The 25,482-nt window shown below is 36.4% G+C and overlaps 1 pseudogene; it reads right to left on the reverse strand.

Moving 5' to 3' along the window:
• Positions 1-805: 805 nt before the first annotated feature.
• LOC121420297 lies at positions 806-19,897 on the reverse strand (annotated as a pseudogene).
• Between the last annotated feature and the right edge of the window lie 5,585 nt (positions 19,898-25,482).

Here is a 25,482-nt window from a genome sequence, read left to right on the forward strand (position 1 = left end):
GTGATCCATCTCAATCCGAGGCCGCTTCCAATATGGGGAGGGCTGGGCAGCTAATATACTTGATATTGACACTACATAGCAATTACGCCTTGAGCCATGCATGCTTGGGGCCGGGTTTATCATGGCCCTATACATGTAAATTTTGAAAACACGAATTCACCAAATTAAAGCAGGCACAAAATCCTTCAATTTCACTAAAAATGTAAAAGTACAATCTTCTGGATCTACAGAAATCTGTTCAAGTTAGAAGAATTTTTCCCAGGAAATTGACTCGGTTTCAAATGGAACCGATTCCTGGGTCAGAACAGGTTTGTATAACGCGTACTTTTTTAATAATCTGATCTAAAAAATTGCTTCGACTTGGAAAATCTTCAACTTATAGAAGGTCGACTTGATGCAGATTTTTTTTTATACAGTGTGTATCAAAATAAACGCAACCATATTTCATTTTAAATTTTTGAAAATTGTGCTGGCTTTACAGTATTGATGAGTAGTAGCATATAAGCCGCAAATCATCTCTCTCCCATGGACAATTAAGTAATTTCAAAGCTCTAGAGCAAAAAAACAAGCACATGGACCCATGTTAATTTTTGCATATTTGGAATATTCAGGTGCTAAAGTATCTACGTGCAAAGTTTGGTGAAAATTTCACCTCAACTTTAAATTCACTTTAATTGTGGAACTTCCTGAGATCCTATTGCTATGCTAAACTAAGTATGCAATTTCAACAAGAGGGGCTGGGGTTTACTTATAATGTAACTAATAACATGGAACTCCAATTAAATACAAACAACATATCCTCAGAGAAATTTCATAATTTAATTACAATTGCAACTTTCGGAAAACTATTAAAGGAAGAATCATTTTATACATCAACATTAATGAACACCACAGATGGACCTGTGTGCTATAAGCATAAAAGTAGCAACAAATTATAATCCATTCCATTCTTTAAAGATTAAACAAGAAAAAATCGGTAATTCATAGTTTTTCCTAAAATTGATCCAACAAATAATAATCATTGTAGTCAATTGTTTAAAAGTGAAATGATGAATTGCTATGCTTCATGTTACACGGGCAAAGATGACACATTTCTGCAGCATTTTTTTTCATAGATTTTTTTCTTTGAGGCATAATCAATGATCAGATTCATTATTACAAGTACAGTCCCAAAAGATTGCTGAACATCTATGTACATCTATGGTTGCCCCCCCCCAAAAAAAACAAATGAAACTAGCACATCAATGATTTGGAGCTCATCCTGCATAAAGGCAACAAAATTTTTAATTTCAGCCCAGTCAGCTGACACTGTAGTGAATTACATTGGTGACATAAATTGAGGAAACAGAATTGCAATTGGTGAAAATCATGAGACTCTCAGAAGGAACCCCCCCCCAAAAAAAAAATCAGTTAAAAAATAAATGAGAAGCATTTTAGTAAGTTTCGAAAAATATGCATAAATTAGCTTTTAACGAGTTTCTAAAATCGGTGTAGAAATTTAGTATTCCCTCCTAGAGCTATCATATAAAGCAAGCAAAATTGAAATTGAAAACGAATGAAAAAGTTTTTTTATGATGTATGAATAAATTTTGCATAAATTTTCATAATTTTCTACTCAAAATTTCAAAATTCTGTGTAGAAGATTGGTGAAACTCATGAATCTTTACTAGAAGGAAGCATAAGAATAAAAGTCGGTCAACAAATAGGACAAGCATTTTTTGTGAATTTTTAAAAAATGAGCATAAATTAGCATATTTAATGACTTTCAACATTCTCTATTGTACTATTGATTGCCCCCTCCCCCCAGCTGTAAGAGGGGTCCACATAACCTGGCATTTTTAGGGTTAATGTGACTGTAATAAGTATGATGTTCATCTGATACTCCTGAATTGAACCTCTTACAATTTTTTTATCAGTTATCACCCAGTATTTAGATTCTGGTTGGCATGGTTTGAAAAATCTAAGGTTCATATAAATTATACAGAATTTGGTACAGCAGTTTAGCCCACAATTATTCTGTTTTACAATGAATTAGATTCATCAAGTAGATTTTAATTTGATAGTGAATAAGGACACTGCAGCAAGAATCAATCACCAACCATACAGACTCCAAACCAAAGACAAAATTGATTAAATTATTTCCAATGACATAACATCATTTGGTATGGAGTTGGTTTCATTGAGATAACCACAACCACAACTATGGAACTTTAGCCAGCAATGTCGACATCTAAAATACATCTTTGTTTAGAAAATTTTCTAGATATGTATATTCACGTTTTTCTTGAAAATTCAGTGTGCTTCTTTTTGCTTACAAAGGATATTCTGAAGAAAAAAAATCATTACATTGATGGATTTCCATATCAGATCAATCGTAACTCTTTGTAAGACAGGGCCCAGACGAGTAACCTGGAACATAAAGAAAGGCTACTTTTTCACCCCCACCCTACTCATGATTAAAAAAAATAGAAATTCTGTAAGCACTTTCACAACATCTTGTATAAAAAGGCCACCTGACTATTATTAAAATGATAATAATATAAAATATTTATACATAGGATTTGCTCATTGGAGTGCACTTTGGAACAAATTAAAGAAAAGGGAAAATGAATACAATACAGATTTGAACTTGGACAATTAATAAAAACCCATAACTTTTTTCTCCCTCACTTCCAATTTAAGCGTGTGCTTAATAAACTGATATAAAGACTAGCTGCTCAACAACCTTGTTCATAAATAGGATTCACCAGATTTCAAGGTGTACAAAATGCTTCATTACAATTCTGTTGTTGAGTTCAGGCTTGGGCAAGTCTACCCCAACACAAACTTGAGTTGAATGATTACATAAAAATCAAAGCGTACATGTATGACAGTTTCATAAAAAATGATAATTATACCTGAAGTGAGAAAAACACAGGATTTTAAAGTTTGGTTTATTTTCATGACAAAGTGATGCACTTCATGAGCAATAAGCAAAGGAGGAAACCAATGATATCGCATAATACTACATGAATTTCCTGAAAATAAGAAAGAACCAGATTAGAACCCTTACGGAATTGTTAATTGCTATTATATTTTTTATTTGTCTTGTACAGAGCTTTCTATCACTGAATCTGTAAAAATTGATATATTTCATATTGCTTGTTTCATTTTTCTCTATTCAACTTGAGATTCTGTTTGGGGTTGCTACTGTGGCTTGACCTTTTATTAAACCTTTTTCAGTACATGCCTGCTAATATCTTGGAAATCATCTCTTTATCTCCACTATCAGTAGTGATGACTAGCGTATCGCTCACATCAATATCCTCTAATTCCATCTCTTCTTCTGTCTTGGCACTGCCCTCATCTGATCGCTCTGCTTCATCTGGAGTGGGATGCCTAACTTTGCTTCTACTCATCGGCATATTAATACCATGGACTTTTAGGAGATGATTCCGCCTGGCGCCTTGCTGCGAGAACCCCTCATCACACTGGGAACACTTGAAGGGTTTAGTGTGGACTCGTACATGGGCGCGAAGGTAGAGCTCTGTTTGGAAGGTCTTTGAGCAGTACTTGCATACGAATGGCCTATCATCGGAATGGATCTTCAAGTGAACCTTCAGGGTTGAAGGGTCAGCAAAGCCTTTACCGCAGACCTCACATACATGATCCAACTGACCTGTGTGCATGCGCTTTTCGTGGTACACCATGTGAGTGACGTTGCGGAAGCTCTTCTGACAAAATCTACAAGTGTGCGGCTTCAACCCGCTATGAATCCTCTTATGCATGTCAAGGTATTGCTGCGTTTTAAATGATCCGCAACAGATTTCACACCTGAACCTGCGTCCAATGGGGTTGGTAGTATTATTGTGTAACTTCAAATGGTATCTCAAGGAGTATTTGCTTGAGTACACCGCTTTACAGCCAGGTTTAGGACAAGGATGGGTGCTCTTGTTATGTGTCTGAAGGTGCAACCTAAAGGATGGTTTTGATGCTAGGACTAAACCACATTGCTCACAGCAGAAGCCTTGCCCATCCGGCATAGGCACCTCCTCCTTCGGGTGAGATGATCGCATATGCCTACGTAGACCATGGGCGTAGCCGAATTGTCGATCACAGAACTTACACGGAATGCTTTTCGCTACGGGTAGGCGAGGACGACGATAGGTGCTCTGTTGAACATATGCTCCTTCCTCGCTCCTTACAATGAAGGGATTAGAAGAGGAGTATGTGACTTGGTCCTCACTAACCCTTTGGCGTATGTGGTCTGGGTCATTTACCGCTGCTTGGATATGCTTTTCAAGGGATTGTTTAGACATCAGGGTTATTCCACACAGAATGCACCTAAACATACCAAGGTGACCTAGCATATGATAATTCAGTTTTCCCATGTTGGGGAATTTCTTTGGGCAGTACAGACAAGGGCATAAACCAACTTTATGTACCATCTCAAGGTGATTCTGGAAGTCTGTCATCGTTTTGCATTCCTCCCCACATTCTTTGCAGGTGAACTTCTCGTGCATCCTGTAATGATTCTGCAGATGGTTGCGCAGGAAGAACTCTTCATTACAGTCAAAGCATTTGGCAATGATGTAGTACTTGTTTGAAATTCTCTTGACCCGTTCCAAAGACTGCCTGATGAGTTCTTCTGCATTTGGTTCTCCCTTGCTGTTCATGGAGGCTCCTTCATTATCTTTCTGTTCTACACCTTCAGTCTCCTTCAAAGCTTCATCTTCATCGTTATCCTGTTCTCCTAGGCCTTCATATCTTCTATGCAGCTTCTCTAGCTCCATATTCCTTCCTTCATGCCACAACTTAATTCCTTCCTTACAGGTCTCACATTTGGTCCCATCTAAACCACAATGCTTATTCAGGTGCCCTTCTGCATCCTCTGCGCTAACGAAGTAGGTGTCGCAGTATATACACTTGAAAATTTCGTCAGCCGGCGTACCGGTTTTACTCTTCCACATATTGTTCGCATCTTCCCGGGTTTTGGAATTCATGATGTACCTCGGTCATATGCTGCCTACGTTGGGCCAGAGTAGTAAACACCACTGGACACCTATGACATCTTTCTTTGGACTTTTTCTTGTAGGGTTTCTTTCGTTTATGCTGCTTCGTATCTGGAATCTCCCGAGGTGAATCTTCACCGCCCGCCACATCCTGGTCGTCATCGAGATCGCTGGCATCATCACCAATTGGGTCATCAACCTCCGACTCAGCCATGGGAATAGGGGATTGTGATTGTTCAACCTTCTCAAACCATCTAGGTTCACTCGCTTTGCCCACAGCACTTGATTCTGGTTTAGGATACATCTTTTGAAGTTCTTTGACCTGGTCTTTTGTTTTGAGGTTTTCCTTCAGAAACTCTCGATGAGTGACGACCTTTCATGAAAGATAGAGAAAAGGATATTGTAAGTCCAATAATTAATGCACAAACTTTAAAACTAATATCAAGTGATAATTATAGATAAGTTATATATGGGTGGAAAGGTTTTGTCTTGTTATTCACAAATATGTCACTTAAGTCTTTACAGATGTCATAGAAAGGTGAAAAATGCAATTATAAGAGGCCCTTCTCAACTCTGAAAACACAAACATATAAAGGATCAGACAGTCTCAATGATAGCGTCTCACAATTAGCAATTGAAACACTGTATGCATGCATTTCAATTGCCCTTTTGTTTTACCCTCAGATCTTTACGATTTTTCCATTTAAATTAGATATTTCAAATGAATAAAAATTGTTTCATGCCTTTTGGAGAAAACGTGTATAATTCATACTAATTTTTCTTGTTGCATCGAGACTCATTTGAATGTATCAAAAATAATCACCTCTGACACGATTTCACTTGTATTTATCTCCGGGGGCTCGTAGTAGTTGTGTTTCGATTCGACATGTTCTTTCAGCACGCTTGCGTGGGTGAAGGCTGACCCACAATTACCACACAGGTAAGGTAGATCCTTTGAGGAGATGACTCGTATCATGGTATTCTTTCTGTAAATGGAGATGACCATTTTGCCCTTTTGGCCCTTCTTGGATCCTTTCCCCTTTTTGTCTTTACCCTTGGTCCTCGCCCTTTCCCTGTTTTTCAGTGATTTCAACAACTCTGGAGTGATGAGCGATTGCTGCGTTGCCTTTCCGTCGACAGCCGTCCAGCCTTTTGATTGACTGCTGGCGTCCTGATTATCTGTGTTCTGGTGACCTGCGACCTTAATAGATGTAGGAGTGCTTCCTGAAGATTCTTTGTGCCCTGCAGAGGAATCACTTTCTTGGGGTGTAATAAGAGAGTTCAAGACGTCCTGGAACGTCAGAGAAACCATCTTCTGGTTACCAACTTTCACGGCTGACAATGATGCATCCTGCAAATACAAAAGGAACAGTAAAGAAGGCAAGGAGATTGAAATTCATGCTACTAAATCTCAATTCACAACTGATTATTGAATGAGAAATTTATAATACTTTGTGGATATAAACCATTTACTTTTTCTTTCTAAAAAAGGGAAACAAATGGGAGGGGCCAACTAGCTTCCGAAATACTTTTCTTTGAGTGCCCTCAATATGCAATTATATCCTAAATAAATTAAAACCTGCACATAATAGTGTTTGGTTTACAAGATTAAACATATTCTAGCTATGCTCTTAAAACAAAATTCCTAATGAAAAAAATTTGCTGAATATTCTGTGACATCAAATAATAGTGCGCTACTGTAAACGCTGTTATTTTCGCGCTTGATGGCTTCGAAACATATTCGCGGGTTTTTAAATTTGCGCTGCACACTCCATAATGACAAAGTCACTTCTGTTTGGGCCTTCTTGCCGATCTGTTAATGGTTTTAATTAAAATTTCAGCAACGAAATTGTATTTTCTGATCATAATTCTAGCTCTCGGGCAGCATAATTAAGCATTGTTTTGATCTAATCATGGGCTTTTGTGACATTAAGCGCAACTTTTATTTGCGGGGCGGACATCGGGGAAGGCAAAACGGAGGCGCTGCTAGCTGCTGGCCTGGTACGAACGGCCGAGCACCGGGTATGGACTGGGGGGATTACGGCTGTTCAAAGTGCATGGGATCAATCAACAAACATGGGCGATCGACCCGATGTCTTCTCAAAAACTAAACAGATCTAAATACACTCACCAATCAAACAGCAAAAGCAATTTATATTTCAATCAAAATCACAATTTAAATACGATCTGCGACAAAAAAAATAATGATCACATTGCTTTGAAACAAATTCTCGCGATGCATACGAATTTGGAGCTCAAGCTTGCTTGCGTAAATGCCGCCCTCTTTAGGTCAAACTATGCAATCTCTTTGCCAAAACGCAATTCGAACCAATGTCTTCTCAAAAACTAAACAGATCTAAACATTCACCAATCAAACAGCAAAAGCAATTTATATTTCAATCAAAATCACAATTTAAATACGATCTGCGACAAAAAAAATAATGATCGCATTGCTTTGAAACAAATTCTCGCGATGGATACGAATTTGGAGCTCAAGCTTGCTTGCGTAAATGCCGCCCTCTTTAGGTCAAACTATGCAATCTCTTTGCCAAAACGCAATTCGAACCGCGGTTCAAAACTTGCATTAAAATTGATGCTCATAAATTCACGTGTTTTTAAATTCGCGCTCGCCGATCTTGCCGCGAAATATGCCAAAATTTCCACACCGCGAAAATTTCCACTTTTACAGTATTCCATTACTGATGTCACAGATCATGCAGTCTCTGACACACTGGTCAGGGAGGTGTCTCTACTGGGCAAGTCACGTGACCAGATGGCGCAGGCACTAATCTGGTTCCGCTGAGCGCATGGCTTCAGGAAAAGTAGGTCAGTCATCACAATGGGCTCTGCAAGCGCATATGTTAGTAATGTACTGGTTCAGATTAGGAGTGACCTGTGAGGACTAGATTATCAAGATCTGTCAATATACAGGTCTTTATTTCGAAAAATGGAGGGAATTATTCATACTTGGATGTACTGGCAAAATTACTTGAGAAAATAATAGTTATTGCCAGTCCAACCTCAACAAATAATTCCTGCTCTATTTCCTCAAAGCCAAGTACATTGCATATTACCTAAACAGATGATTGGTATAAACCTTGTCATGTGACCAAAGGAAGTTCCCACCAATGTCACAAAATTGGCAAAAATGCCATTAATACCGGCATCAGGGGTCTGTTGCAGAAAGAGTTGCGTTTAAACGCAAGTCAAAAAATCAATCGCAAGTCAGAAATACGCGCTGTTGATTGGTCGAAAATCAAGTTGTGCATGATTTTAAGAGTTGCGATTGATTGCAACTCTTTCTGCATCAGGCCCCTGATGTGACAACCCGGGAATAGAACCCGAGCCATGGGAGGGACTTTTACCCAAACTCATGCACATGTACGATGCGCGTATGTGATCAAGCCAGGGCCTCACCAAAGCTAATAAAAAGAATTAATGAATTCTCTATCAAATAATGCTATTCATTCAGCTATAATATATTCCTTTCTGATGTATCTAAATACGATGATGGATATAAATCAAATATGGCCTTCACGACTGACCATTTTCCTTTGGGGCTGCGCTTCTCAGGAAAATAGTCGCATTCCAGCATCTTTTGGGGAACCAGAGCTCCAACCACTTCCTCTGGCAGCCATACATATTTATTCACTATTCATGGGATTTGTGTACGATAGGTTCCCCATAAACTCTCTCTTCAACATTTGTATAATTTAAAGGAGAATGAAACCACTGGAACAAGATAGCTTGTGTGAAAACAGAAAAATCAAAGAAACAGATCAACGAAAGTTTGAGAAAAATCAGACAAATAATGAGAAAGTTATGAGCATTTGAATATTGCGATCACTAATGCTATGGAGATAGCAAATTGACAATGCGACACAGATGTGTGATGTCACTTGTGAACAACTCTCCCATTACTTTAGTATATATTTCACTAGAATTGCCTCTTTTATCACATCTATCCGTAAATAATGTGTTCTGTTTACATGAGGGCATGTAATACATATTTTTTTAAGAATACATCATGGATAAAGAGTTTGTATCATCATAAGAAAAGCAAAAAGAGACATTTTGAGGGTATTTTATAGTCCACCAAAGGGAAAGTTGTTCATCAGTGACATCACACATCCTTGTCGCAAACCCAAAGTGAGGATCACCATAGCATTAGTGATTGCAATATTCAAATGCTCATAACTTTCTCACTATTTGTCTGATTTTTCTCAAACCTTTATTCTTATTCTTTGATTTTTCTGTTTCTACACAAGCCTATTTGTTCCAAAGGTTTCATTCCCCTTTAACTCCAGGTATATTTGGTTGGACTTGGACAAGTAATGACACAATCACACCATTAAAACTGACTCCAGACTGACCAAATATACAATGTTATTTCCAATGATATACTTGTTGGTTGGTTTGGATTCAGTTCTGTTAGTGTAACTGTAACATCAGAGATGAAATTCACTTACCATAGTAACTGTATCAAGAGTGATCTTATCACTTCTACGAATGACGTCTAGAGCACTCTGCGTCGTACTATTCTCTGCTGGCACTTCTGGCTGCACTACTCCTGAAGATCGTGATGTGACTCTAGTCCTGTCCTCAAAAGCCTCCTTCCTTGAATCTTCCATCTTCTCTCTTTCATCATTCTTCATCTCCTCTCTTTCGTCGTTCGAATCTTCGTCATCGTCCTCAACCACCTCTATTTCATCGCTCAAGTCTCCGTCATTGTCCTCATCTTCATCCATGAGTTCTTGCAGTTCTTGAAGTCCTTTGGATACATCAGTCTGTCCTGCTGTCATTGAGCCATTCTTGTCTTTCGAGCTGTGCCACCTGCTCCAGCTCTCACACTCCCCGTCGCTTGATTCATCATCTTCCTCTTCTTTCTCCATGACCTTCATTCATGAATAAAAAAAAATACTGGTACACTTTAAACAAGGCAAAAGCATTTTTGTGTCTCACCCACTTAAATAACCAGAAATATCATGATTTGTGAGGGCACGCAAGAGGATTATATCGAAACTTCATTGTGAAATGACTGGGATTAAATAACACTTGTCATAAGAGCCTTGCACGTAAACTTTAACGTTGACCTGAAAATGACCTTTGACCTTACCATGTGACCTCAGACTGCAGCATAACATGCAGGTCCCCCAAGTCCATCTACCATCCAAGTTTGGTTGAAAAGCGACATACGGTTGCGGAGTTAGGTGTCATAAGAGAGTCTTGCATGTAAACTTTAACGTTGACCTGAAAATGACCTTTGACCTTACCATATGACCTCAGACTGCAGCATAACATGCAGGTCCCCCAAGTCCATCCACCATCCAAGTTTGGTTGAAAAGCCACTTCTGGTTGTGGATTTATGTGTCATTACAGGTTTGTGACGGACGGACGACATTTGGATCCCTAAGTCTCGCCTTCACCTCTGGTGGGCGAGATAAAAATGACAATAATCTTAAATCTATTATAAACATTGTGAACTTTGTAAGTTCTGTACAACTACTACAAAAAGTATTGGATTTATGAGGAACTAATTATACTAATAAATAGCATTTATTATGCGCCATCTATTCCGAGGCACATTTTATATTACCCCACCTTCGCTCCAGCTGCGAAAGGCGCTGGGTGCATTCAAGCTATTAATCCTGCTGGGTATCAATTTACCTCACCTGGGTTGAGTGTAGCACAAAATGTGGATAATTTCTCACTGGAGGAAATTATGCCATGGCTGGAAATGAAATCATATCTCCAACTATAGAAGCTGTTACCCTTGGTTGCTTTTAAAAGCACATGTAAGCTGTTTTCTCATAAAATCCAACTTTTTACAGCTTTTTGTTAACAGCACAAAATAATTTTTAGATTAAGAATTCAATTTCTTTATATTTTGCGCTAACAAATACATTTTTTAATTCAAGAATGGAATGGCCTATCAGCCCCACCCCACCATCCCCGTCTGCAGGCAACCCTGATTGAAACTTTGATCCACAAGTGGGTTTTCAGTACACAACGTATTATAGGCTGCACATTCAGATCCTTAACTTAGTGTTCAAAGGGTCTGCAGAGCAGACTACCCCGAGCCACATTTCATATTCCAAATACCCTGAATTTAGCTAGATATACAGTGCATCCCACAAAAAACGAAACCGAGATTTATCAATAATTAAAATCATAACTTCATCACAAATACAATAGACAATTGACCTACCATTTTAAAGCTTAGAATCTCTTCTTTCATCTGAAATTACTTCTCATTATTTCTCATTCATGCATGAGTGAGCAAAAACAATTTGAAAAGGGGATACCAAAAAGTCACTTGGCAGGCCGTATCTGGGTTTTAAAAAGAAAACCACATTTCTAGAATGTTCAATATCTGCTCTTTAATTTGATACCTCAATTACAGAAAATGGTCAAGAAATAACAATAACATAACATAATAAGTTCTGGTTATTTGAAATAAGGCTTGAATTTTGGTGAAAACACGTTTATGTAAGGAAATTATGGAAATACAAGCATTACTTCTTGACCATTTTCTGTGATTAAGGTATCAAAGAAAAGAGCAGATGTTGAACTTTCTAGTCATGTGGCTTTCTTTTTGAAATTCAGATCCCCTCCGCCAAATGAGTTTTTGAAATCCTTTCTTTGAGTTGTTTTTGCTCACTCATGCATGAATGAGGAATAATCTAAGTAATACCAGATGAAAGAGGAGATTCTAAGCTTTACATTGGTAGGTCATTTGTCTATTTTATTTATGATTAAGTTACGATAAATCATCGCTAAATCTCGGTTTCGTTTTTTCTGGGACACGCTGTATAGCATTTATTATAAAAACAAAATATCATTATGTTGAACCCACCTTGGTGTTCCACCGTCTAGCAAACAACGTTGGTACAGCACCAGGACGTAATTGGGGGTGATTGGTGCCTGTTTTAGATTCAAAGCAGTCCCTTTTGAAGTGCTCGGAACAGATTACTGACCTTGGGGCGGGCACGAATCCATCTCGCTGAAGGTTCTCAAGCCATAATTGTCGAGTTGCAGCATCAGCTGGAAACCTGGGAGATCGCAAATCAATAATAATTTTCAAAATACAACCTGTAATTTATACTATCGACCCTAAGAAAGCTTATAATCAGCTTTTAAATGACACCAATTTCATGACAATACACCTGTAACTTTTAGTCACAATACATTCTCAGCTTTTAAATCGGAAAGAGTACCTCTTGCGACAGCAACCCAAAACTTCCTGTTTCTCAATTGTTTTTTTTTTTGTTACCTTAGCTGGGATTTGAACTCACATCATTGTAATTACATCAAGATTCTTCCTGCTACATGTATGCTAGCGAGAAGAGCTGATACTGGATGGGGTTTTCTTGCCATCATATTAAACCGATATTGCAACTAGTCTAGCAACTAGGCTTTCAGACCCTTTACTCACTAAATAAACCGATGTCTATGGACAATCACACGTACACACGATTCTGCTCAAAAATTTGACGGAATAACGCCATGTATTTCCACTCTCCCATCATATTATTAGGGCTAGATATATTATTATTATTTTGAATCTTCTCCATATTTTGATTTGTCAAATTTGGGTGGCTGTCACAAAAACTTCCCACTAAGATGAATAGCAAGAAGTGTTGGGATTATTACATATATGTTTAACCCTTAACCCTTTAAACCCGATAGGCTGGAATACCGGCCTGCCAGAAAACGTGCAAATACCCGATATGCCAGTATTCTGGCCTACAGCCATGTGACTTCAAAAGCATGAATTCTAAATGTCAGGTGATCTTCTAAAATGACGCCATCTTTCTAGTACGTGTAGGAATATTTAGTCGATAATTTCAGTCAAAGTCGGCAATGATTTCGGAAGGATTTAGCTTCAAAAATGGCCAAAATATGCCACTTTTTTGTGGTTGCTCGTGTCGTATGTGCGGTAACACACGGTGTAATACGCGGCGAGTCACATGCTTACTATGGGGAAGCAATTGGTATGTATCTGACTTTGGTGAAAACAGTGATTTTGAGCCAAAAACAGACACTAAATTTGATTCAGCCCCCCCCATGATCTCGGCCGTCGATCGTGCGATCGCGATGAAAATTGGCATGAGCATTACCCATGGCATTATCTACAGAACTGTAATATGAAATTCTGCGAAAAATCTCATTGCTCATTAATTATGCTAATTTATGCGTAAAATCATACATTTGCTCTACAGTAATTAATAAAATAATGCCCTTAAAGATAAATTCCAGTTTTGGTAATGATCTCAAAATGACTTTTTACAGAATCTAATATAATGACCACCCAAGTGTCTGTTTGTATGAATAAAAAATATGTGCTAAAGGATTCTGGAAGAAATTGTGTAATTGCTGAGAAATAAGCAAAATAAGCAAGGATTCGGTCACTTCTGTCGGGTCTTTATTCCAGCAATAATTATACACTGTCCCACGTGTGCCTATCTGTGTTGGTGATCTTCAGTGTGAAGGTTTTTCAGTGTAGATTTCAAGATTTCACAAAGTTCAGTTTATGTAACTGTACCAGATCTAGATCCTCGATGATATTCTGACAATTAAGCCTGGTTTTACAGACTTTCTCATGAAATCAGTGTTTACTGCAACTACTGGCATTTCTCTTTAAAATGCTACTTTTTGTTTCACATACTCTAGATCAGGCATCTGATCAAATATATAAAAAAACAACAAAAACATTTACACTGTATTTTATAATGTATTCTGTTGTTTTTTAAATTTCTGGGGCGGTATTCTGAAAGCTCAATTAGCGCTCAATTAGCATTTTGGTATTCTGAAAAGTCACTTAAGAGCATGATCGGTTCATCACGGACGGACATTTGATAGATTTTGAAAGTTTTGAAGGCTTGTAACAAATTAGGAATAAGATGAACAAGGTTCCTTTGTGTTTTATAGTGAAGGGTAGGACATAGTATGCTGAATGATTAAAAAAGTTTGTTGCCATGGTTACCTACAAACACAGGTATCCACTAAATGTGCCATATCACGGACGGACAAGATAGAAATGTGGTTTTAGAATTTTTGTACATTTTTATTGTTTCTATCTAAACAGCTTTACATGGACCAATTATTGTTAATGCACCTAACACTCGGGTATGTTAGCTTCTATGTTCAGCATATTGAATTCTTAACCAATATCAAACTTCCGAGAGAATTGCAAATATTTTCCATCACGGACGGACATCATGGACGGACATCACGGACGGACACAATTATAATACAATGGAAGTACTCTGTAAAAAGTTCTTAGTACTTTTTTGGTAAACAAATGCAATTGTTTTGATGATTTGTACATATTTTAATAATATTAAACAGTATTAGTTGCACAATCAAGTTGCTACAACTTCAATCAAGTTGCTGCAACTTGATTTAAGATGTAGCAACTTGATTTCTATGCTAGACGCACAGTATAATCTAGACATACAATTGCTCTTAACACATTTCTTGTCAAAATCGAACGTAAAGAATAGGTGATGTACAACTGTATAATAAAAAAAAATAAAAACGTAAAAAGCCATATGCAGGCAGAAAGGAGCAAATTCACATGACAGTCCTTTTACTTTCAGAAGATGTTAGTATTCATAGAGAATTAGCAAGTGAAAAGACTTTAAATGAAAAATTGACATCCTGGTTCTTCCCGCATACATTTTTTACATAGTTTATGTGGCTCAACTTACCCCAGACGATGGCACAACTTACCCCACAGATGGGGCAAGTTGAGCAATTTGACATCCTTTTTTTCAAAGGTCACAATGACATTCCGTGGGGGTAGAAAGTTATATATAGGTGAAAAATATTTCCCAAGAATCAAATTTAAAGGTAAGGTACTTATTTCTACAATATTACTAGTCATATCAATTCTAACGTGCAAAATGCAAAAAGTGTTACAACTTACCCCGCCTTCCCCTATTGTCTTTTTAAAGTGTAGAATACAAGTAGGTTCAAAATCAACAGCTAGTTGATTATTGATCATGTTGATACAAGTATTTTTATGATCATGATGATTTTAGGCATTAATTTTCCAAGAGCAAAGATGTTTTTTTAAGGTCCAAAAACTAAATCTAAAAGATTAACAGGTCACTGATCCTTATGCTTGTTTGTTGGATCAACACTTGTCAGGGGCTCTCTTTAAATCCATCTTTTGCATATATCAAAGCGGAGACACCCCATAACATCAACAGCCCTCATGTATTTAGGCCCTGACCAAATCCAAAATTGAAATTGATATTCCAATCCAAAGCTTAACTTCTAAACACTACATTGCAAGCTTTATGCATTTTCACAGTTTACCAGATAAGCGATTTGCTTAAAATTAGCTCCAAAATGGACTTCGAAAAAAGGTATTCATGTAATTTTCACAAACCTATGTTCTGTTAGAAGCATTGTGAATCCATAAGTTTGTACATGGAAAAATTGATTTTTCTGCTTATCAGATTATGCATTGCATTCTACTTCTTCTCCATCACTTTCTGCAAGCTTGAATTGATGAAATCTACAGCTTTGGACTTGTTCTTGCCATACTTTGTTTCCCGCTTTTTTGGCATATACATGAACATGCAGCTTTTCAACTCTATCTGCATTCCAATAATGCTTAACAATTTTCCTGACAACAATATAGCCCCAATAACGGCCAAACAAAGATATCACAAAAAATTGTGAAGAGTTGTAGGCTTATTCCATTTGAGTTCTGAATAATTCTCAGAGCCATTTTTCACTGCAATTAGAAGCTAAAATTAAACTCATAATCTGCTCAGCAAAGTTTCTCATTTGCATATATGAATCTTTCCACAAGTATTTCACTCGTCCGTCCGTGATGAAATTAATGTCCGTCCGTGATCATTTTTCATTGATTTATTAAATGCATAAAATGTATGGATTTTAGCTATGTTCAAATAAAATGATGAACAGTGTCCAGTGAAATACTTCTACACACTTTTATTTCTGTTTCTATTCTGATAAAGAATAAAAAGCTGAGTCCATAGGCATTATCCTAATAAAAATGATCACGGACGGACATTAATTTCATCACGGACGGACGGAAATGTTAACATCTACAAGGAAAGTTTACTTCCCATATTTTTTTCCTACTAATTTATGTTTGATGATAGATTAATGTTCAGAGTGCAAGACCATTAAAAAAATTGGAGTAACTTTGAAAATAAAACTAGAGTGAAATGAATTTGAGTGAATTAACTTTGTCCGTCCGTGATCAAATTAATGTCCGTCCGTGATCATTTTTGACTGACTTTATGATATGGATAAAATGTATGGATTTTAGCCATGTTCAAATAAAATAATGTACAGTGTTTAGAGAGATACCTCTAAACCTTTTTATTTTTTATTTCTACTCTGATAAAGAATAAAAAAACTTTTCATCTTTTTTTCCATCACGGACGGAAATTTCAAAATGGAAATGTTAACACCTACCAAAAAAAATTACTTCCCAATATTTTTTTTTCTACTATATTATGTCTGATAATAGAGAAATGTTCAGAGTGCAAGAACATCCAAACCAAATTAGAGTAACTTTAAAAACAATAAAACTAGAGTGAATTTAATTTGAGTAAAAATGTCCGTCCGTGATGAGAGGTAGCAGCACCCCCATGAATATAATGGACTATTCCGGTACTTTCGGAATCATCAATCTTCATGAAACTTAGTTTTTTGAAACCTGAGATATCAAAGATTATTTTAAAAGCAAATTTGATAAAAGTACCTTAAAAATTTTTTTTCACCTCAATGCGAACCCTTAACCGATCATGCTCTTAAGTGCCCCTTTCCTTATTTGGCAGGGTTGCGTTGCGCGCACTTGCAATACTACGCGTTATGACCGCGCGAAGACTTAATTGAGTAGTTACGAGACTTTTGGTATTCTGAAAAGTCTCATAGCGCTCAATTAGCGGACTTTCCAGTGGGGAAAGATAATGGTGATAAGAGGTCCATTAAGTCTCATCATATCTTGCTAAATGTTGCTTTCATTTCGTATAAATATCATCAAATCGGTTTAATACTAGGAGGAAGGAAGAGAATAAAGGAGAGAGCTAAAAAGGGAATAGAATAAAGGGGGAAAGGTGGTGTATAGAAACAAGTAAAATAAGGAATAGGGCCTAGGGACTATATTTGGTAATAAATAAATTAGAAAAGGGGGGAAAGGAGACAGAAATATTTGTGTACTTATAGGAAAAACATGACTATTATTTCTCTATGTTTTCTTTTATTATTAGCATCATAAACTATTTTGTTTTTGCACACTTTTTTTGACAATAATGAAATTGCCAAATCACGGCAGACGCAGCAATGTGCAGGGGTGAATTAAACCTTGTTTCTGACAATGAAAAAATAAGCATAGACCCCTTTAGTATTTAAACGAATATAGAATAAAATACAAAAGAAAAAAAAACAGTGAAGTGATGCCATCGTTTTCTCCACCTATAAAAACCTATGTCATAACGTTTGTACATCAAATTTCAATAAAATTTCGGCTTTTTTTTAAATTATGCTTGTTTGATTTTTAAAATATGTTTATTCAAATTTTGTTGGAGAAGATTTCTCATATAAATGAAAAGTATGTAGTTTTTAAAATAAGTAGGAATTAAGTTAAAGAAGACCCCCCCCCCTATCATGGCCCCGAGACAGAGGCAAATAAAATATTGTAAAAAAAAAAAAAAAAAGAAAGAAAGCTACAAATGGATTCAATGGATAGGGGGTTGTGAAAATCAGAACGCGTTCGAAAAAAAGAGAAAAGCACAAAGGTACAATAAATGAGAGAGAAAGGGAAAAGACAACAGTTAATTTCAACAACATAACGAACCTCTAATCTCCGATGCAATGCTCAAGCATTATTTTTCAGCAAAAATTCTTTGTATCAAGATCGTGGTGCAGTGCACCTGCAGCAGCCGGGCGCTGCGCTGCAAGGCAGCAAAGTGAAGAGACACTGCGCGCTAGGAGAAAATTTATGTTGTAAGAGCGCATTTGATTGGTTAATTCGGCTCAGTAGGGGAGTGGCCTAAAGGGACTTAATTGAGCGCTAATAGAGTTTTCAGAATACGAATTTGGAGGTACATTAGCGCTCCATTAAATGGGTAACTTAAAAGGATATTTAAGTGGAAACTTACGAGACTTTTCAGAATACCCCCCCTGATGTATTTCTGTTTTTCGACTTTTTGTTTTTTATCGTTTTTTTCAATGGAAATTGTCTGGGGCATCATTTTGACCATTAAAAAGATAAAATTAATTGATTTTAAGCAGTAAAAGGAAAAATGACACATTCATGTCTTTTGGCTGAAAACACTAATTGCATTGGATTTGTACACAAATTGATGTTTTTGAGTAATTTTGGGTGTGCATGCACTTACGAAATGTTGCATGATTTCGGAACCGCGTTCCTGGAGATCACAATTTTGGTCACAAAAATTGCGCGAGACTTGAAAGTAAAAAGTCAGCAAACGCGGGAAAAAATTTCGAGCAGCACATTTATCGCAAAAAAAAATGTTGGGGGGGGGGGCGGCTCAATCAGCCCCCCCCCCCCCCGTCTTCTTAGGGTTATAAAAAATTAAATTGAATTCTGAAACATTTCATTTTTTTTTATTCTAAAATTATTTAAAAAAAAAACCAAATAGGATCATTATTTATGACTTGTTAGATGATTGGATTTTTTTTTTGCTTGAAATTTGAACTTTTCCCCACTTTTTTCTATCCTTCTTCATCGATCTTCCCGATTGCCCTTTTTTGTTCCATCCATCTTTATTTCCTATTGTTTTTCCTGAACGTTTCTCTCTCTGTTCATTTTTCTTTCTCTTACTTTTCTTCTTTATCAAGTTTCCTTTTTTTATTTCCTTCATTCTTTGCTTCCTTCTCCCTTTTTTTTTGTTCTTTCTCTCCTTCCATTACTTTCTTTTTTTCCACTCTCTCCTCCGGCCCTTTATTCTTTCTTTCACTACTACTAGCTACTTTTTCCTCATTCTTTCTTTCCCTTCCTGATCCTTCTTCGTTGTTTTTCTTTCTTTCAAAGAATGAAGGAAACCTACTTTAGTTTACTCCAAAGATGTTGTAAGACGAAGCCTGTTCATCGATCAAAGAAGAAATGTCTATTGCTGCTCTCCTTCAGACAAAATTCTTTCCTTCATTCTTTCTTTCCTCGGCAGCTCGGCCAACTCTTTTTTTTTACTTTCTCTCTCTCATTGCTTTATTTTGTTTTTCACACCTGGCTTTATTGATTCATGTTCCCTTCCTTTCTTTCTAGGCCTAGCCTACATGAATTCATTTCAAACAATGATCTATGACTATCATAATCATTATGATGGAAACCTTCTCATTTATTCTTTCTTTCAGTTTCATCCTTCTTTTATTGTAACTTATTTTCCCCTTCATTTTTCTTTATTTCTTCTCATTTCTCAATTCATTTCTTTTCTGATTTAATGTAGTATTAGTAATTAGTGGATGGAGGAGCTGACTCAGCTGAGGGCATATGCCATATGCACACGGAGTCTATCACCAGCGAGGCGCTAGGCGGAGCTTGGAGACAAACGTGACAAAACCAAAAAGCGCAAAGCAAAACTTGTCATTTGTTTTTTTTTTACTGAGACTGAGTCTCTGAGAGTAAGACAAGTTGGTTTTGAAATAGATTTTAATTTTACGGTACTCACTTATGGAACTGGAAAGAAAACATTCGCCCATCTTTTGTCTTGAAATTCGTCGTTGAATTCCGGCAGTAGACATGAGCACAAGACGGCATGTTTTCGAAAAATCCATCAAATTGACCAAGCAAAAGATCTCACTCCCCTCGTGTTGTCGATCACACTAACACGCAGAGCAAGATGGCGGTTTAGATACATCACATAGAATTCTGGATAGCTAACACCACATGAGCGCGGTACATCTCCACCTTATCAAAATCGGCCAATATTCTTTTCGCGATGTACAAACAGGATGGAATTCAAACTTCAAAAGCCACTCTTTAGACCAAGACTGTTATAATCCAATTGTAAAATTTGATGATATTTGATATGCATATTATTTTGCACATGAAGTATTTCCATATGGGTTGGATTTATGTGAAATGCGACGAATTTACGGGTATTGCAGTAATGGACGATTGTACAGACACAGTGAGTTGATCGGTGGACGAATCGTATAGAAGACACACTACATGCTGCGCGCGCATCCATTTTGCAAGCTTGGAGTGTCGTGTGCATAATTGTGTAGCTCTGTGGCGTGGATGCATGATCAAACTCTATGGCGTGCTTTTCTTTGAAGACTTCAGTGGTGCGCCTGTACTGTGACTATGGCGAAATGACAAAAAGGCCTACATACACGTCAATAAACTTTTGACCAATGGAGTGAGATGCGCGGGTAAGAGACAGAGGACAACACGTTTTCTTATTTTGACTTATGAACATTATTAAAGTGGAACTTCATCCTGACGAAAAGTTTGTTATAACAATCGAATGTTAGAGAAAAATCCATCCAAAACAAACATACAAAATAAAAAGTTATTATAATTTTAATCTGCGAGCAGCTTTCCTACATCGTATGGTAAAACAAAATCAATGATTGATTTTATTTGGCTGTTCCTTCTGTATGTCAATAGAAAATCATGTCACACCTGTTCCTAAATAGAAAATATTCAGCCTCATCAGGAACCATTTAAAAAAAAGAAATGTATGCATATCTTATGGGCAACTGTTATCACGACACAAATAAATAAATTGAAATTCTAACGAATTTCTTAATCTTTAATGGATTTTTCTCATATTAAATTACCTTCGCATATTTTTTAAAAATTATTTTTGCTATTTTTACAACAAATTGTCTTGAGTGTGACTAAGGTAAATATCTGCTTAAACCTGAATAAAACGAAACATGCATATTTTGGCTTGGCATATAGATTTGGGTTAAGTTAAACAATTAATTTAGAAGATATCATTTTAAAACAAGAGGTCAAGTCACTCAAGTGTTATAATTGCCCCACAACACGGGGCAATGGTAACGCGCATAATGGGGCAATTATTGTATTACATGAATTTGTAACGTTTTTGTTTTTCTTTATCAAAGTTAATGCACTCTTAAACATTAGCCCCACATACGACAAAACCTGGCAATGCTATATGAACCCATACACTGTTTTTCCACTTGCTATTTTGGGAACGTTATGACAGTCGTGTTTGTTTGTTTGTGTATGTGCGTGTGTGTTTTTTGTTCAGGTCGTTGTGGCTTCACCAATTAGCTGTAGAACCATAGATCTATGGTAGAACTATCAATTTCTATTTGGGATCTGTATCTATTTTAAATGAACCTACCATGCATCTCTTTAAATGGACGACTGGTAAAACACTATATACATTTTTTTTCAATTAGAGTGATATGTCAAGTTTCATGAACGAGCCTGGTATACTTTCTAAGTTATGATGACATTAAAAAAAGTTAACCTCATGCAGGTTCAGATTTCGACGTTGATTCCCAACATGATCTGTTCATTGGCCCTAAATGACCTTTGACCTTGGTCATGTGACCTGAAAATCAGACAGGATGTTCAGTAATACTTGATCCCATTATGTTAGGTTATGAAGACTATTTTACAAACTCAAATTTGGTTTAAGATTTCATTGTTGACGACGCCGCCGTCAGAAAAGTGACGCCGATAGTCTCGCTCTGCAAACATGAAGGTGATTAACAAAATGCCTAAAATCGCTAAAATATAATTTTTTCCAAATTCAAGTTTCCAGTTGAGTCTGACTGAAAATTTTGTTTTCTTTACATGCATGTTATATCTGCATTATGATATACCCCCGGGGAATATTTCGAAAAAAACTGCTACTTGTAAGACAAAAGGTAAAGATGCCTTTGATAGACTTGTAATAGGATACTCACTCAGTGGCCAATTTGAGATGTGTGTAATCTATAGTGATCTCATTTTAAATAAATAAAAAAAAGCACTTAAGTTTGTTAATCCATGTCTATTTTAATTTATCAAGGTTTCACAATTCTGGGTTTTGTTTTTTTATCTTTCCCCTTTCACACAATTCCTTTCAATACCTGGGGCCCGTTGCATGAGTTGCAATCAAACGCAACTCTAAAAATCATGCGGAACTTGATTTTCAAGCAATCAACAGCGCGCATTTCTGACTTGCGATTGATTTTTTGACTTGCGTTTAAACGCAACTCTTTCTGCAATAGGGCCCAGCTTTAATAATGCAAAATAAACTATTTAGATATCATGTGGTAGTGCACAACAAGTTTTAATCAATTAAATGCTATCACAAGTGGAAAGATGGATAAAAAAATTCCATGATATTTCTTGAAATTCACACAAGGATTGTCAAAATAACCAATAAATTAAATAAAAATAATCATTAATATATCTGGGCCCCGGCTTACAAATAGTTACGATTGATTGGATCAACCATAACTATGGAAAGCCAGCTCTAAACTGGATGTTTATCCAAAATATTTTCAAGGTATTATGTATTTTCATAATACATTCGTTGTTTCCTTAAAAAATCAGTGTGCTTCTCTTTCTTTACAAAGGATGTATTGCAAACTTCCTGTAGAAAAAATGATGATGTTGATGGCTTTCCATACAGTCAAGGTTGATCGGATCAATTGTAACTGTTTGTGAGATGGGGCCCTAGTTGCTTTGGCATTTGGGGTGGGGTCAAAGTTCACCAACCATTTGTTATTCTTGCCATAATAACTGATACGGATAATAAGAAAACGAAGGTGTTAATTTAACCAAAGAAGTGTTCAAACGACACCATCTCATAGGCAAAATGATGTTTCAAAATTGATTGTGTTGTTTAAATTCAAATCCGATGTTAAGGCCAAACTAACAACTCGGCAGTGCATGGATGGTTTTAAAAGTATCACCATAGTTTTTGCACCGCAGTATAAACTATTGTGCATTTCATGTGTCAATTGTTAATGATAACAAATCAAGTTTCTGAATAAATAATTGCATTTAATAGATAATACCATGTACACTTTAAAAACCATTAATGTTTGAGTTGGTGAGTTTTATACAGTATATCACTGACAACCTGACAGCACATTTAAATTAAGACTTTTTACAACAATATATCGATATTAAATAGGCCTATTATACTGACACACAATTGAGTGCTAATTGAATTGGAATATGTGCTTGGTGCACAATAATTTCAATGCTCAGTAATCTGCAAATCCTGCGACATTATAATTTCATTAACTTTGTATTTCATTTCCTAATTGTTTGGGAGGGTGGGTTTCTTAACTCTGATCAGAGTTAACATCTGAGGGCGGGGGGGGGGGGGGGTAATCATCAATTCAATTCAATTCAATTCTTTTATTTCATCAAAGGAAAGGACATCACCACAAAATATAGTAATAGAACTTTTATGATACATGCCCACCTGTATCAAAGAATTAGTTAGTGCCTTATGCTCAATGCAAATTCATAATACAACCTACAAATAGATGATAAAGGCTCAGTAATCTCAGTAAAGGCTCAGTAATCTGCAAATCCTGCGACATTATAATTTCATTAACTTTGTATTTCATTTCCTAATTGTTTGGGAGGGTGGGTTTCTTAACTCTGATCAGAGTTAACATCTGAGGGCGGGGGGGGGGGTAATCATCAATTCAATTCAATTCAATTCTTTTATTTCATCAAAGGAAAGGACATCACCACAGAATATAGTAATAGAACTTTTATGATACATGCCCACCTGTATCAAAGAATTAGTTAGTGCCTTATGCTCAATGCAAATTCATAATACAACCTACAAATAGATGATAAAGGCCATAATTATGAAATGCAATTGAAATTTTCAATCTGAGATGGGCATACATGTATATGTATATCCAGTTGTGCTCAAAGGCTTGTGAACCCCACCACAAAATGCACTCCTTCATGCTGAGTGTTGAATGTAAACAACAACACTACCATGTTCAGTGGGCCAAGAGAAACAAACTTTATTAAATGTAATATTTTATCACCTGACTTCACATTTATATCTAAAACATGGCAGAACTTGAACACTCATATTTTCATTATCAGGGTTGGGGGCCTGGGCTAACCCCGGGAGGGGGGGGGGGCACTTCCATTCACGAGTGGACACCATGCGCGACCATGGGGTCTCGAAAAGCACCCTAAACATGTAATTTTACTATTCTGAAAATGCACCCCTTAACAGGTATTGGAAACAAAACGATACTCTTGGCAAAAATTCCCTGAAATGAACCCCTAAACAAGTACAGGAATTTGTTATTGTTACGGGTCCTTCGGTCGTCGGCTTTACCTTATTTGGTTTAGTACGACCCCACACCTCGCGCAAATCGGACTCTAAACACGAAGTGTTGGGGCAAAAAGTACATCCTTTATAAAACATTTTAATTTTCTTTTATCATCCCCGCAAATTCGATTCTAAACACGTACTTTTCCTAGCGAAATAGATACCCTTTTTTCATTATTTTTGTGTTTTTGACACCCTTATCATGTTACGTACGTAACGTGCCCTATCGTGAAAAAGACATCCTTTTTACGTGTTTTTTGGTCGCGCATGGTATCCACTCGTCAATGTAAGTGGCCCCTCCGGGGGGCTAACCAACTTTTCAGCATCACTGTATATGAGTATTGCTGTATATATATATATATATATATATATATATATATATATATATATATATTGTGACCACTGTACAGAATTTGGTATGATTAGAGTATGTACTCCTTGTATGTAATGATACATCTCTGCCAGCTGCTACAAAAATTTAAGAAAATAATACCACGTTAAAAAAATACTGATCTCCACCAATCATGCATAAAATACCCTTGTAGTTCTCCAATAGCAAATTATATACAGATAAATGAAAATATATGAACTGCATACGAAAGCCAATAACACACATAAAAGCAATTAAATACTAGTAATATACTTGGATGGAACATGCAAAAATATAATTGCCAATAAATTCATTATAGAAACATAACAATAAATGTCTACAAAGATCAATCTTAAACAACACAATATATGCCTTTATGGATAGGAATTTAAAGAAATTTTGAAATTACACAAGTTATTTATCAATAGAATACACCCTTATTAAAGGGATCAAGGGAAAATGCTTATTTTAGTGATCTGTTTAAAAAGAATAAATTCATGTATCAGTTTTTTCATTGTTTTTTTTTTTTTTGGGGTTAATGAAGTTATTAGTCTTGGGGCATTTTGGAAGAAAATTTTACAAATTAAGTTTAATGTATCTAACACCAATCCTAATGTGGTGATAACTGATAAAGGTCTGCAAGCATAGACTATACTTTATTACACGTGGCCATTTGCATGGAGAAAGTTAATGGCTGCTAGTTAAAGATGACGAAGCAGTGATTGTTGTTGCATCTCACCTAATAAATTTCTGTTGTAAATACGTTTAAAGAACTGCCTACTGGACTATGTTTTACATTCAACATAAGTTCCAACCA

The sequence above is a fragment of the Lytechinus variegatus genome, chromosome 8 (assembly GCF_018143015.1).
Source record: "Lytechinus variegatus isolate NC3 chromosome 8, Lvar_3.0, whole genome shotgun sequence".
In the NCBI taxonomy this organism is placed as follows: Eukaryota; Metazoa; Echinodermata; class Echinoidea; order Temnopleuroida; family Toxopneustidae; genus Lytechinus; species Lytechinus variegatus.